Here is a 15,315-nt window from a genome sequence, read left to right as displayed (position 1 = left end):
ATTAATACTTTCCCCCAGAATTGTGCTCAATACCGAGGTTAGGCTGATCTATTCCTTTCTCCCTTTTTAAACAACGGTACAACTTCAGCAGTCCTCCAATCCTCCGGCAACACACCTGCAGCCAGGGAGGATTGGAAAATGATGGTCAGAGCCTCCGCTATTTCCTTCCTTGCTTCTGTTAACAGCCTGGGATGTATTTCATCCGAGCCTGGCGATTCAGGTGGAGTGATTTGGGGACTTCCTTTCCCTCTTTGCAAACGTTTGCACCGCAGGTCAAGATCACAAGTCTTGATCCAAATTAGGACTACTTCCGTGTTTGAACCTCAAATCGCGAAATATACCCCGACCCCAAATACAAGAACGTGTCTTTAAATTAACGTGTTACAGACACATTCCATGAGAGGTCTGTCTGTGCAATGAAAGGGCGTTTTTGAACAGTCATTCGGTTATCCGTTTCCTCCTGAACAAACACCACAGTGTTATTTTGTCGCTCAATTCCACAAATTAGGTAAAATAACCAGCTGCACAAGGCACTGCTGGGAGTTGAACCCAGGATCTTCTGTTTACTAAACAGACGCTTTAACCAACTAAGCCACAGCGCCAATTGATGACACTTTATTTCCACCTCCTCTCATTAATATCTATCAGCGACACTTCACTGTTGGGGGTTCAGGCCGTTTTATCTTTGTCTGTTTCGCTTGTCCGTTCACCTGTGCATTCCGACACTGACTGGATTTCTCGCTGTGTTTATCTTTGTGTATCCATCAGTGCGTTGATACACGGATGATTATGTGTGATTGTATTTGTTACATTAAATAAATTCGGGGATCAGACAATTCTCGCTCTGACATTGGAGAACGATTGAGCCGAACCTTCCAGCGAAGTGTTCTTTATTGTCGTGCTGAAACTAAAAAAAAGCGTCAGAGGAGCAAAAAGGGAAAAGGAGAAAAACTTGTGAGGGAAAATGAGGACAACTCTCAAGGTTTTTCCAAATATATTAAGAGAACGAAGGGAGGCTTGGAGTAATGTGGGCCGCTTGAAGACAGATGGAGGTGATATTGTAATTGAAAATCAGGAAATGGCAGAGTTGCTAAATTTTTACTTTGCATCGGTCGTCACAGAAATGGATGAGGCTAACATACCAGAGACACGAGGAAAACTGTTAATAAATCAAGGGGTTTCGTTTTAGTAAAATAATGGCAATGGAGAAAATAATTAGGCTAAAGATAGACAAATCTCCACGACCTGATGTTTACCATCCCAGGGGATTGAAAGGAACAAGTGAGGAAATTGTACATGCTTTAGTCATGATCGATCAAAACTCTCTTGATTTCAGAATTGTTATTTAATGAAGCGCATCTTGATTGGAGGCTTCTGTTAGAGAAAGATCTCGAAGTGATAATTGAGAGACCGAAAATGAAGCTGTTTGGCAGGAGCGCTGATGCTGTTGGTTGTTCGCTGCTCTCGTGTTGCACAATTATTGAGCGTGCGTTACTTATTTATAGCAGTATGGACTCCAGAAATGATCAGGGTGTGAGTTCGAGTGTCTTCTAAAACAATCAAACCTTTTACTCCGAACATTTTGACTGGAGTTCAATGTACAACTGGTATGTTCAATAACGCGTCTACTTCTTAGTGTTCCCATGGGAGCTCTTGGGTTCCTCCGGCCTGCCGTCTTGCAATAGCAGGTGCCAGTTTACTTGTTCATAGGGGGAGAGGGGGCTTTTAGCGGCAGCTCATATGGCAAAGGGGCCGGTACAAGATCTTTAAATCTAATGAACGAAACAAACAATTCTTCTTTTCGTTAAGCCGATATTCATCGGTTGGAAGTTTCGTGTTGGCAAAATTTGGAAGGGAAATATGCTGCCTGGTGTCACTGTGTAACGGAAGAAATTATTCAGCTTCCAGATGTTAATACGCTGAAAGGTCGAGAGGCCTTTTCCAACTCCCGTGTGGGACAATTTCAGCATTTGAGCCGCTGGGTAAAGTGTTATTTTAATTGGTGCAAACGAATGACAAGACATTTGGCACATACAAGAAGAATTGTAAACTCACGAGTTCACTGTCCATGTTTCTTACATCATGTTCAACAGGAACAAGGATTCTCCTCAACACGTTGCTGAGAATTTTATCAAACGGACCTCACCCTTGCTCGCCGGCTGCAGGGATGATTCAGAGGCCTCCCATGAATATGTACGATGGGAGCTTATGTAGTATCGAGCCTGAGTAGCTCAGTCGGTAGAGTATCAGACTTTCAAAGTGGGCAGTGAGCTGAAGGTCCAGCGTTTAACTCCCTGTCCAGGCTCCAAATTTCGGAACAGCTGGCAAGCTGTGTCTTTGCAGCGGGACCTGCGATGTGTTGTCAAAGTTTCGATCGTATCTTGTTTCCCAGGGATGGGCAGTAATGAGCCGTCTGAGGCGGTTCCCGATCAGGAATTCAACTTTACTGTATTAGTTCACTGTATTAATTTCGCAAAACTCATTCAACTCTGTAAAAAAGACGAATACTTGTTCAAATCGCCATTGATCAACCAGTAACTTTCTGTTTCCGGCTGAAAGAAATGCTAACTTTTTTATGCGTTAATTCACCAGGCAGAATTTTGGGAGTTCAGAGGTGAAGTGAAAAAGGAAATGAGAGGCAAAGAGAAATATGACTATTGACTGACGGCCAACATAAAAGGGAATCCAAAAGACTTCGACAGGCATGCAAACAGTAAACGGGTAGTCAGAGGAGGGGTGAGGCCGATTCGGCACGATAAAGGAGATCTACTCATGGAGGCAGAGGGGATTTCCTTGGTAACAAATGAGTACTTTGTATCTGTCTTTACCAAGAAGACAGAGTCTCAGCAAAGGAAGTTATCGTTGAGATACTGGATGGTCCAAAAATTGATAAAGAAGAGGCACTTGAACGGCTGGCTGTACTTAAAGTAGATAAGCCACCACGTCCGGATGGGATGCATGCTCGGTTGCTGAGGGAAGTAAGGGTGCAAATTGCGGAGGTACTGGCCATAATCCACCAACATCCTTAGATATGTGTGTGGTGCCAGAGGACTGGAAAATTGCAAAGGTTACACCCTTGTCCAAAAAAGGGTGTACGATTAAACCCAGCAACTATAGGCCAGTCAGTTTAACCTCAGTGGTGGGGAAACGTTTCGAAACGAAAACCCGGGACAGAATTAACAGCCACTTGGACGAGGGTGGATTGATTCGGGAAAGGCAGCACGGATTTGTTAAAGGCAAATCGTGGTTAACTGACCTGTTAGAGTTTTTTGGTGAGGTAACAGAGAGGATAGATGAGGGCCATTTAGTTGATGTGGTGTATGTGGACTTTCAAAAGGTTTTTGATAAAGTGCCGCATGGTGGGCTTATCATCAAGATTGCGGCCCATGGAATAAACGGTGCAGAAACAACATAAATGCAGAATTGACGAACAGAAGGAAACAGAGATTACTGGTGAACTGTTGTTTTTTGAACTGGCGAGAGGTGTATAGTGGCGTTCCCCAGGGATCAGTGCTCGGACGACTGCTTTTCTTGATATATATTAATGACTTGGACTTGAGTGCGCAGAGCACAATTTCAAAATTTGCAGATGAAACAAAACTTGGAACAGTAGTAAACAATGATAAGGATAGTGACAGACTTCAAAGGATATAGACAGGCTGGTGGCTTGGGCGGAGACGGGGCAGATGAAATTCAACGCAAAAAAAATGCGAAGTGATACATTTCGGTCGGAAAAACGAGGAGAGGCAAAATAAACTCCAGGACACAAATGTAAAAGCGGTAGAGGAACAAAGAGGGGTTTATGTGTACAAATCGTTGAATGTGGCAGGGCAGGTTGAGAAAGCGGTTAAAAAGCATACGGGATCCTGGGCTTTATAAATAGATGTGTCGAGTACAAAAGTATAGAAATCAGGATGAAACTTTATAACACACTGGTTCGAACACAACTGAAATTTTGTGTGGGGTTCTGGACACCGCACTTCAGGAAAGATGTGAAGGCCTTCGAGGGGGTGCAGAAAAAAAATACTATCATAATTCCAGGGATGAGGGACTTTACTTACGTGAATAGACCGGAGAATCTGAGGTTGTTCTCCTTGGAACAGAGACGGTTTTGTGGAGATTTGATAGAGGTATTCAAAATCATGAAGGATCGAGGCATGGAAGATGGAGACAAACTGTTCCCATTGGCGGAAGGGTCAAGAACCAGAGGACATAGATTTAAAGTGATTGGCAAAATAACCAAAGGTGACATGAGGAAAAACTTTTTTACACAGCGAGAGGTTCGGATCTCAATGCACTGCCCGAGGGTGTGATGGAGGCAGATTCAATCATGGCCTTCAAAGGGGAGCTGGATCAGTACTTGAAAGGAAAAAAATGCAGGGCTTCGGGGAAAGGCGGGGGAGTGGTTCTAGCTGGATTGCTCTTGCAGAGATCTCGCACGGACTCGAAGGCGCGAATGGCCTCTTTCCGTGCTATCAGCTTTCTATGATTCAATTCTATGTGTTGGTTGCAATGCAAAGGGAACAGAGCGTGCCATAAATCGACACGACTCTCAGTATCCTCACAAGCAATGTAGTTTAAGAGCAACTAATTCTGAAACATCTTACTTGATATCTCAAGTCGTGCACTCGAAAGCAATTTGGTAAAGGGAGACTAATATTGGTGAATGGAAATAGTTAGTGTACAACTTGATATTGCTGTCCACCCGAACAGAAAACGAGATTGGATGGATCGAAGAGGTCTGAAAGGATGGTCGATCGGCTGTGAGAAGCAACCAACTTTTACACTGGCTGCACAACTAAAATAACAGCGGCTCGTTGGTCTAGGGGTATGATTCTCGCTTAGGGAGTTTCATTGAGTGATATGCGAGAGGTCCCGGGTTCAAGTCCCGGACGAGCCCTCATGTGTTTCTCCTTTTAGTGAAAAGTCACCAATTGTCTTCTCACATCTTTTCAGTTTTGCTGTTGGTGGAACTGAATTCTATCCAGAGGATGTTTGAGCTCCAGTGGACTGAATGCCGAAGTTTCGTCGACCCAATACACATGAAGCAAATAAAATGTCTCAAGAAGATGAGGAGATTGAAACTGAATTTGGATTTTTCCCACTTCAGGCGGATATTAGATGACGGGATTGAAAGCCACATATCCAAGTTTGCCGATGACACCAAGATGGGCAGCATTGTAAGCAGTGCAGATGAAAGCATAAAATTACAGACAGGCATTAATATAATAAATGAATGTGCAAAATTGTGGCAAATCGATGTGAATTTCGTCAAGTGTGAGGTCATCCACTTTGGACCTAAAAGGATAAATCAGCGTACTTTCGAAATGGTGAAAAGCTCGAAACAGTGGAGGTCCAAAAAGACTTAGGGGTCCATGAAGATACATCATTAAAATGTCATGGACAGGTACAAAAAATAATCAAAAAGGTTAGGGGAATGTTGGTCTTTATATCCAGAGGACTAGAATACAAGGGGATAGGCATTATGATACAGTTATACAAAGCTCTGGTTAGACCACACCTGGAGTATTGCCCTCGGTTCTGGGCAACGCACCTTAGGAAGGATATATTGGCTATGAAGGGAGTGCAGCGTCTATTTACTAGAATGTTGCCTGGACTCCACAGTTTAAATTACGCGGAGAGATTACATAAACTCGGGTTTGCCTCGAATTCAGTAGATGAAGTGCTGATTTGATCGAACATTTCAAAATATTAAGGGGAACTGATGGGGTAAATAGAAAAAAAATATTTCCGCCCGTTAGCGTGTCCAGGACTCGGGGACGCAGGCTAAATATTAGGGTCAGGACTTTCAGGAGTGAAGTTGGGAAACACCTCTGCAAGCAAAGGGAGGGAGAAGTTTGGAACTCTCTTCCACAAACGGCAGTTGATGCGAGCTCAATTGTTAATTGATAGATTTTTGTTAACCAAAGGCATTAAGGGACACGGGGCTAAGGCGATAATATGCAGTTAGGTTACATATCAACCAGGATCTCACTGAATTGCGCATAAGGCTCGAGGGGCGAAATAGTATACTTTTGCTCCTCAGCTCCTCATTGTTACAGAATGATCCTGCATGGTATTGGGAATCGAACCAAGGTCTCCAGCGTAACAAGTAAGAATTCGACCCCAAGCACCATCAATGCGCGCGTTTGTAACAGCAGCATGTGTCCATTTGGAATCCGATCTGAATGAACATGCCGTTTACAGCTGCGGTGGCCGAGTGTTTAAAGCGTTGGACTCAAAATTCAATTGAGGTTTTCCTGCCCAGGTTTGAATTCTGCTCGCAGAGCTACTGTTTAAAGATCCCTTCAGTGCTGAAATAGATTAATTGGAGTTAATTGACCGCATTTATCTCCCTCCCAGAATGAGAGATTCTCCAGTGAGGCCTATGATTTTAACTTGTGTCCAATCTTCTCTTGCAAGATTTCAAGACCCAAGAAGGAATCTCTCCCAATCTGTAACTTAAATTTTGCAAGTTTGCAAAACCTGACATTTATACTCTTTATTTTCTTTGCATGCATCTCTCTATCTCTCCATGTCTCTGTCTCTTGTCTCTCTGTATTGTCCACAATGGACTTCTCAGGCTTCCTTGAACGGCGATGGCTGATCTAACCTGCAACAATAGCAGAGAAGGGTGAAGAAAAAAAAAGACTGAGGAAGTAGGAAAAGGAAAGGTGCAACCCAGCTGATAAATTCTTAGCTAATGTTTCCACATTCGTGGCTCTTCGCTCTCATAGTGAATGAAAGCAGCAATTTGAGTAAAGTGTACTTATGGTGGAGTGTAAACTATGACGATGCCGAGACAGACGACAATGTCGTTTCAGAGTAATTCATTCTGTAAAGTGTTACTTGATAATACGAGTCGTACATTCAAAACAAATTTGATAAAGAGAGAGTAATGTTGTTGATCTGAAATAATTAGTTTAGAACCTGATATTGCTCTACATCGTATATCGTACAAGAAAGCGAATTTGGATGGCCATGGTGTTCTGAAAGGATGGCGGATCGGCTGCGTGGCAGCGAAATTTTACAGTGGCTGCACGGCTCTGTTACCAGTTGGACTTTGGATCTGATTCTCGCTCAGGGAGTTTCACTGGTTCAAATCCCGGTATGAGCCCCCTTGCGTCCCCATTTTTCGTCAAAAACCACCAATTGGCTTCTCACATCTTTGAAGCAAGTGCAGAAGGCAGGTTTGACTTATCTCCAGCCGAGCATGTTTGAACACCAGTGGAGAGAATGCAGAGGGTTTGTCCACGAAAGACACGTGGACGAAATGAAGATAATCTTTCAAGAGGTTGGACAGATTGCAGCCGGCACATGAATTTATCCCAATTCAGGCGATCTCATGGGTACAGATACAAAAGGTAAAGTAAGCTGCATTGGCCTGGAACCAAACCCCTGGTTTCCCGTCGGCAGGCGAGGGTTCTACACTGAACCACTAATCCACACACGGCTGCAGGCTGCACGTGTAGCGTTGGATACAAGTCTGGAACTTGCGGTCTGACAGAGTTCCTGTGATGAGCCTGCGCAGTCTCCAACCGCGTGCTACCTGTGGGTGACCAAACGAGTGGGTCAAGCATGGTCTTGAAATTCACTGAGATTCGAAATCACTTCACACCGCCACTGTAAAATGGTGAAATAAATAAGAGCTGTAGTTACCAGGCAGCGTTTACTTTTTTCAGAAACAATGTAAGAATCCAGCCCTATGTACAACTCTAAGATTTCACGGCATGCGACGAATTTCCATTAAGCTGCCACCTAAATTCTGCTCAATCACAGAATTGGAGATTTATACTATTTTTCTTTGCATGTATCTATCTATCTCTGTCTGCGTTTCTTCACTTTCGGCGTTGCTCCCTAATGGACTTATCAGGCTTCCTTCAACAGCCAGGTCTGCAAACCCGGGATGGGAAAAGGCTGTCGGTTCTTCGTCCAATTGTTGGATTTCGACGGGTTGAGATTTGCTATTTTCCGTCTCCGTTTTCGGAAAAAATAAACCGAGATGGGATTTCCCCTCCTCGGGTCCCGTCACCTGCGGATAATGGGAATGAACCCGATCTATCATCCGGTCCTAATATCTGTATTCTCATTGTTTAACAATAAAATTATGGGGTTACAGTTATTTTCAGGACACATTTTAGAAATTCACACATAACAGACTTATTCGAAAACTAGAAGCACGTGGGATTAAAGTGCCGGTGGTAACGTGGGCAAGTCATAGGCTAAGGGATAGGAGGCAGAGAGTAGCGGTGAACGAATGTTTTTCTGACTGGGGAGAAATATGCAGTGGAATCCCCCAGGGGTCGGTATTAGGACTATAGCTTTTCTTGTAATATATAAATATCTTGGATGTGGGAATAGGGAATACAATTTCGAAGTTTGCGGATGATGCAGAACTTGGCAACGTAGTAAATAGTGAGGAAGATAGTAGCAGACTTCAGGAGGACATGGACAGACTGGTGAAATGGGCGGTCACGTGACAGATTTAACGCCGATCAGTGTGAAGTGATGCACTTTTAGAAGAAGAACATGGAGAGGCAGTATAATCTAAATGGAACAATTTATGAGTGGTTGCAAGAGCAGAGGGACCTGGGGGAGCATATTCACAAAACAGGGAAAGTTGATAAGGCGGTTAAGAAATCATATGGGATACTTGGCTTTGTAAATACGGGCATTGAATACAAAAACAGGAAATCATACTAATCCTTACAAATCAGTGTTTAGGTCTCATCTGGAGTATATTGTGCAGATCTGGGCACCACACTTTCGGATGAAAAGGGATTGAAGAGGATTCAGAGCAGGCTGACCTGGATGATACCAGGGATGAGGGACTTCAGTTATTTGGAGAGATTGGAGAAGCTGGGATTATTCTCCTTACAGCAGAGATGGTTAACGGGAGACCTAATAGAGATATTCAAAATAATGAGGGGTTTTGAAAGAGCAAGTAGGGAGAAACGGTTTCCTCTGGCAAGTGGTTCGGTAACCAGAGGTCACAGATTTAAAATAATTGGCAAAAGAACTAGAGGGGAATTGAGGAGAATTATTTTCACACAGAGGGTTGTTCAGATCAGGAACGCACTTCCTGAAAGGATGGTGGAAGCCGATTCCATGGGATCATTCAAAAGGCAATTGGACATAATTGAAGAGGATTCATTTGCATGATTATTGGGAAAAATCTGGGGTGTGGGTCTAATTTTGACAGGTCTTCGAAAAACCCGGCACTGGCACGACGGCCGAATGGCCTCCTTCTGTGATGTAAGATTCTACGATTCTATGATTACCTTCTGAATCATTGCAATTGAAGCTGTTCAGTGTTGAGCAACGAAGAAAATTATAACCGTGATATTCTGCTTCTCCATTCCCTTATGAATATCGCAGATTATAATGTCCAGGCGGGGGTGGGACTGAATGGGGGATAGAGTGCGGAGCTTGGAATGGAAGCCCAGCAGAATGAACTTGGTCTCATCAGTTTTTGTTATTTTTCCGACCAGTTGCCCGAAGCAGGCGGTGAACCTTTTTCTCGAGAGAGGATCGTCATTTCAGTTCAGAAGGAAAAGGGTATCAAGAAAATCGGGTAAAACGCACACAGCAAATGGGACTTACAGCACATCCCTTTTAAACAGACACAGAGACGAAATGATCCGGACATAAATCATAATTATGGGACGTAAGTTTCTCTTACGTTGACCATAAGATTTACTCTTTTTACAATGACACCAATGTACACTCTGATATTTCGCGATCTCACAATCTCACAATCTCAACACCTTCCTGGAAGGAACTGTTGCTGATTTCAGCAAACAATGCAAAACCCTCCGTCTGCCGTTTCGAGAAGGATGGGACTTTGACCAGACCTTCTGGGTGGACTGAATGAGAGAAACAAAACTTACACGCAATAACGACGAGGATGGGATTCGAACCCACGCGTGCAGAGCAAAATGGATTGGCAGTCCATCGCCTTAACCTCTCGGCCACCTCGTCGCACGCAAAAATATGCGAAACCCCCTTTATTCAAAATTAAAATTCTGGCTATGTTGCCAATCTGAAATAAAAACTGCAAATGTGTTTATCCTCAGCAGGTCAGGCAGAATCGTTAGATACAGAAACAGAGTTAACGTTTCAGGTCGATGGCCATCACATGAGTATTCCAACTCACTCAACTTGCGCCTTGTAGATGGTTGAACGGCTTTTGGGAATTCGAAGGTGAGTCACTTGGCGCAGAATATCCAGCCTCTGACCTGCTCTTGGAACCACAGTATTTATGTGGCTGGTCCAGTTATGTTTCTGATTAATGATAACCACTAGTATGTTGATGGTGGGGGATTCGGCGATGTTAATACCAAATCCCAGCAGAAGGGATTTACTGTATTGATTCCAGGGATGAGGGGTATAAGTTTCATGAATAGATTGGAAAAGCTGGGGTTGTTCTGCTTGGAACAGAGACGGTTACGAGGAGATTTGATAGATGCATTCAAAATCATGAAGGATCCAGACAGAGTTGATAGAGAGAAACTGTTCCCATTGGCGGAAGGTTCAAGGGGCAGAGAAAATCGATTTAAGGTGTTTGGCAAATGAACCAAAGGTGACATGAGGAAAAACTTCTTCACACAGCGAGTGTTTAGGATCTGGAATGTACCGCCCGAGGGGGTGGTGGAGGCAGATTCAATCATGGTCTTCAATAAGGAACTGGATAAGTATTTGAAACGAAAGAAAATACAGGGCTACAGGGATAGGGTGGGAGAGTTGGTCTATCTGGATTGCACTTGCAGAGAGCCGGCACGGACTCGATGTGCGAATGGCCTCTTTTCGTGCTGTGACCTTTCTATGATTCTATTCTATTTGTGGGAGGCGATGCGAAGCGACCGGAGCGTGACGTAAATCGACCTGTTCATGTCGATTCCCTGATAATAAATCCTTGTGTGTTGCAAAGAAGAAATTCATAATTATGGTGCATATCTTTTATATTATACTGACGATAAGAGGTACTCGGTTCACCAGGGCGCCATTGTGCACATTGATTGATACTTCACCGAGATCACACCTTACAGTCCCAACACCTCCGTCCAAGAAACAGTTGGGTGGCAATCCAGACTTTGCTGAATTGTGCAAACAGGTGTAAACCAGCAATGCGGAAAAAACACTTCTTATTAAAGAAGGGTTTTTGGTGAGGCGGCCAAAATGAAAAACTCGATAAATTCTGGCAGCAGTCAGATTCGAGCCCACATAATTCAGAGATGGAAACCAGTTTCTTAGAAAACAAAGTTACTCACGGACATGCCAAACTCTTCAGTGCTGATGACAAAGGTCATAGAGCTGAAACGTTCCCTCTGGTTCTTTCTCCACAGGCGCTGCCTGACCTGCTCAGCGTTTTCAGCATTTTCTGTTTTCATTTTTGTGATTTCACAATGGCTGTTTTCCTGAAAACACCCAATTTGACCCAAGGACAAAGCTCCAACTTTACTTTCCCCACGCGCTTAAAGTCTGCCGTTTCTGAACTAAATCTCCTCCGCGCCGAGCTTTCAAAGGACCTTTCGCTCACGGCCAACCTCCTGTAATCGACACCTTTTCACCATTGCCGCTCTTCTCATTTCTCCTCATTCCTTTTCAATCGGACATTTCCGCAGACCTATTAAGATCAAGCGAAACATTTCCGACTTTGCTGCACCGCCCAGATTGCCAATAATGCACCTTGCAGCCGTCATTCGCAGCGATGCAGCGCCGCCCGTCTCTCCCGCACATCAACTGCTCGGGGAAAAGCGCCAACGACCATGAAAACAAAACCCAGTTCTTCAGTTAACATCCCCCGTGTCACAAGATACACATGGAAATTTCACGGAAAAGTATGCGCTGTCCGACCTAATGCCAGCCCTGCTTTCTTAGAGCTTGTCTCTGGAGCAGATCGAAATGTATCGATTGGTTTCAAGTCACAAATGAACATTGATGCGAACGGGACATGTGCCCCCGAGAAACAGCGGTCGATGGAGAGCAAACTTAAAGGCGTAAGAATGTGAAAGTAAATGTTAGATTCGGCAAGGCCGCAGTAAATCTCAATGAAATAGACCATGATTGTGGAAGGAAGGAAAAGCTGGAAGAAGCGGCGGGTCTGAATTTTGTATAACCCAACAGAGACACGTGAGAGAACAAAAACAGGATACAGACAAAGGTGCTGGGGCAGAAAGGCAAAGAAAGAAAGAAGAGGAATGAAGCGAGAGTGAAAGAAAGAATGGGAGAGAGGGAGGTGAAAGAAAGAAAGAGAGAAAGAAAGATAGAAGGGAGAGAGAAAATCAAGCGTGCAATACTCACCCCGCAAACGGGCGCTGCTCCCAATCGGCTACACTTCGCCCCACAGACCCTCATCCCATTCACACCATCCTACAATACACTGTCAATGTTGTGCAGTGAAACAGAGAGTTTAAAGGCATAAAGAAACACACACCATCCTACAATACACTGTCACTGCTGTGCAGAGAGACAGAGAGTTTAAAGATACAGAGATACTTACATACTATCCTACAGTACACATTGAACATCAGTGCAGTGAGTCAGATAGTTCACAGGTACAGAGACACTCACTGCGTCCCACAATACACTTTAAACCATGTGCAGTGAGACAGAGCGTTTAAAGATGTAGAGAAATTCACCTTTTTTCCCCAAAAGTGGCACATCCCAGAAGTAAGAGAGAGCGTGGGTCAGTCTCCCTCTCCTGATAGAGCTCAGGCTTGTCAGTAGGGAGATCCCTCCTCCCTGTATTGGCCGTGGAGGAAGTGCAGAGTAGATTTAATAGAATACCTTCAGCATGACCGAGGTTAGGCTGACTGGCCTGTAATTACTTGATCTATCCTTTTCTCCCTTTTTGTACAACAATACAACTTTAGCAGTCCTCCAATCCTTCGGCATATCACCTGTAACCAGGGAGGATTGGAAAATTATGGTCAGAGCCTCCGTTATTTCCTCCCTTGCTTCTGTTAACAGCCTGGGATATATTTCATTGGGGTCTGGAGATTCAGCTGGAGTGATTTGGGGACTTCATTTTCCTCTTTGCAAAGATTTTCACCGCAGGTCAAGATCACAAGTCCAGGTCCAAATTAGGACAACTTCCGGGTTTGAACCTCAAATCGTGAATTGTACCCTGACCCCAACGAGCCCAGAAACAAGAACGTGTCTTTAAGTTAACCCGTTACAGACACATTCTATGAGAGGTCTGACTGCACAATGAAAGGGCGTTTTGGAACAGTCAATCTGATATCCGTTTCCTCCTCATACCTGAACAAATACCAATTCCAAAGTGCCATTTTGTCGCTTGATTCCACAAATAAGGTAAAAATAATTAGTTATACAAGGCACTGCTGGGAGTTGAACCCAGGATCGCCTGTTCATAAGACAGATGCTTTAACCAACTAAGCCACAGCGCCCATTCATGATAACATTGCCCTACCTCCTCTCACTAATATCTATCAGCGATACGTCACTGTCTGTTTGGGGTTCAGACCGTTTCATCTTTGTCTGTTTCGCTTGTCCGTTCACCTGTGCATCCCGATGCTGCCTGCACATCTCGTTGTGTTTATCTTTGTGCATCCATCAATGCGTTGATAAACGGATGAGTATGTGTACTTATGATTGTTACATTAAATAAATTACCGGTTTAGACAATTCTCGCTCTGAAAGTGAAGAACTATTGAGACGAACTTTACAGCAAAGTATTGTTTATTTTGGTGCTGAAAATAAAAAACCGGAAGAGGTCCAAACAGGGAAAAGGAGAAAAACCTGTTCGGGAAAATGAGGACAACAGTCAAGATTTTTACCAGTATATTAAGTGAAAGAATGGAGGCTTAGAGTAATGTGGGCCGCTTAAAGACAGATGGAGGTGATATTGCAATTGAAAATCCTGAAATGTAGAGTTGCTAAATATTTACTTTGTTTCGTTCTTCACAGAAATAAATGAGGCTAACATATCAGAGTTATGAGGAAAACTGTAAATAAATCAAGGGGATTCAGTATGAGTAAAATAATGGCAATGGAGAAAATATTTAGATTAAAGATAGACAAATCTCCAGGGCCTGATGGTTACCATCCCAGGGGACTGAGAGGACGATGTGACGAAATTGTACATGCTTCAGTCATGATCGTTCAAACTCTCTTGATTCAGGAATTGTTCCTTTGATGGAAACAATTTCAATGTCACTCCATTATTTGGGATGGGTAGCAGAGATGATGCTGGAAATTATAGACCCATTAGTCTGACATCCGTTGTGGGGAAGTTGCCAGTATCCGTTATTAGGGAAAGAAAGATGGAGCACTTGGATAAACATGAATTGATCAGAGAGAGCCAGCATGGATTTGTAAAGGGTAAGTCAACTCTAACAAAACTAGTTGAGCTTTATGAAGATGTAATTAACGTGGTAGATAATGGAGTGTCCATGGTTGTTATATGATATTGACTTCCAGAGGTATTCGATGAGGTACCATATAAGAGACTGTTAACGACAGTGACAGTGCATAGAATTTAAGGCAACCTAATGAAATGGGTAGGGAGTTGGTTGGAAGGTGGGAGACAGAGACCCGGCAAATAAATGACGTAGACGAAGGAATAGAGAGCCGTATATCCACGTGTGTCGCTGACACCAAGATAGGTGTCACAGTGAGTCGTGTCGATGGAAGCATAAAGTTGCCAAGGGAAATTGATAAAATAAGTGAGTTGGCAAAACGGTGGCAGATGGAGTAACATAGAATTGCAAAGAAACAGGCAATTCTGCCCAACTAGACAATGCCGGTGTTAATGCTGCAAACAAGCCTCTGCCATCCCCATTTAATCTAACCCTATGAGCAAACCCTTATATTCCTGCCTCCTCCATTTGTTTTTCTCGCTTCGCTTAAACGAATCCATGTTATTCGCCTAAACTACTCCTTGTGGGAGCGAATTGCACATTCTAAACACTCTCTGGGTGAATGTGTTCCTCTTGAATGCCATGTTGAATTAAATATTGACTACCTGATATTCATGGCCCCAATGATTTGGAGTCCCCACCTCCACAAGTGCAAACACATTATCTACGTCTCACCTATCAAACACTTGCACAATCTTAAAGTTCTATACCAGGTCACCCCTCAGCCTTCTCTTTTCTATACAGAAGAGCTCCAGTCTGTTCAAAATTTCAACATGGAAAAGTGTGAGCTCATCTACTTTGGACTGAAGCAAGATAGATCAGAGTATTTTCTAAATGGTGAGAAGCTAGGAACTGTGGAGGAGCAGAGAGATTTCGGGGTCCAAGTACAGAAATCGCTAAAATTCCAGTTTAAATGTCTCATGGGATATTG

The 15,315-nt window shown here is 43.6% G+C and overlaps 4 non-coding genes across 4 annotated transcripts; 1 reads left to right on the top strand and 3 right to left on the bottom strand.

Moving 5' to 3' along the window:
* Window positions 1-528: 528 nt before the first annotated feature.
* Window positions 529-602, bottom strand: trnat-agu (transfer RNA threonine (anticodon AGU)). Its single transcript has one exon. It is a non-coding gene; the product is annotated as a tRNA-Thr (tRNA).
* A 4,209-nt stretch (window positions 603-4,811) lies between these two features.
* Window positions 4,812-4,900, top strand: trnap-agg (transfer RNA proline (anticodon AGG)). Its single transcript is given in 2 exon segments — window positions 4,812-4,847; window positions 4,865-4,900. It is a non-coding gene; the product is annotated as a tRNA-Pro (tRNA).
* A 4,999-nt stretch (window positions 4,901-9,899) lies between these two features.
* On the bottom strand, window positions 9,900-9,981 carry trnag-gcc (transfer RNA glycine (anticodon GCC)). Its single transcript has one exon. It is a non-coding gene; the product is annotated as a tRNA-Gly (tRNA).
* Window positions 9,982-13,338: 3,357 nt separating this feature from the next.
* Window positions 13,339-13,412, bottom strand: trnai-uau (transfer RNA isoleucine (anticodon UAU)). The gene has a single exon. It is a non-coding gene; the product is annotated as a tRNA-Ile (tRNA).
* Between the last annotated feature and the right edge of the window lie 1,903 nt (window positions 13,413-15,315).

Source organism: Heptranchias perlo, chromosome 20 (assembly GCF_035084215.1).
Source record: "Heptranchias perlo isolate sHepPer1 chromosome 20, sHepPer1.hap1, whole genome shotgun sequence".
NCBI lineage: Eukaryota > Metazoa > Chordata > Chondrichthyes > Hexanchiformes > Hexanchidae > Heptranchias > Heptranchias perlo.
The sequence above is the reverse complement of the archived record's forward strand: the minus strand, read 5'-3'. Positions and strand labels throughout refer to the sequence as shown.